Here is a 731-nt window from a genome sequence, read left to right on the forward strand (position 1 = left end):
GAGAAGAAGATAGGAAAGAAAAGAGAATCTTTCCAGTTCTCTGGTAATTAAACTGCTTTAAGAGGGAATGAAGCCTTTCATACAATAATTAGGACTAATTATTGTATATAGAAATGTACAAAAGAAATATTGTTGACATTACTTGTGAATTAGTGAAAGCACCAAAGAGAAAGTTAAAAAAACAAACAAACAAAAAAAAAACCTGAGTTTTAGAACTGGCCTCACCACTAACTGGCTATATGACCCTAGATAAGCTATTTAGAACAGTACAGGCTGAAGTTTTCTACTTCATTCTTTCATTAAACAAATATTTATTGAGCAGCACTGTTGTAGGCTGGGAAACATGGATGGAAAAAAAAAGAGGCAGCATCCTTGCCCTTCTGGAGCTCAGTTCTAGCAGGACTGCATTACACTCAGCAAAACGGGTAGATTGAACTAGATACCCTCTATTGTCTCTTCTAGGCCTTAGACTCTGTGATTAGGCACCCAACATCACCTCTTGGTGACTAGGAAGCTGGCCAGTGCCCGGAGGTCACAAAATAGCCAATTGGCGAAACAGACTTGCTTCTTAAAATCCTTAAGTTTTAATTAACTAGATTTTGTTTTATATCCATAAGACCATTGTATAGAAAATTAAATTCAGTTTGTCTTTGACCTGACTCCCTATGGCTACCTCTGGAGACATCTGGCAGTAAAGTGCCAGCGGGGTAACTAAGGACAGTGGCCTCAGG

This window comes from Pteropus vampyrus, unplaced genomic scaffold (assembly GCF_000151845.1).
Source record: "Pteropus vampyrus isolate Shadow unplaced genomic scaffold, Pvam_2.0 Scaffold225, whole genome shotgun sequence".
In the NCBI taxonomy this organism is placed as follows: Eukaryota; Metazoa; Chordata; class Mammalia; order Chiroptera; family Pteropodidae; genus Pteropus; species Pteropus vampyrus.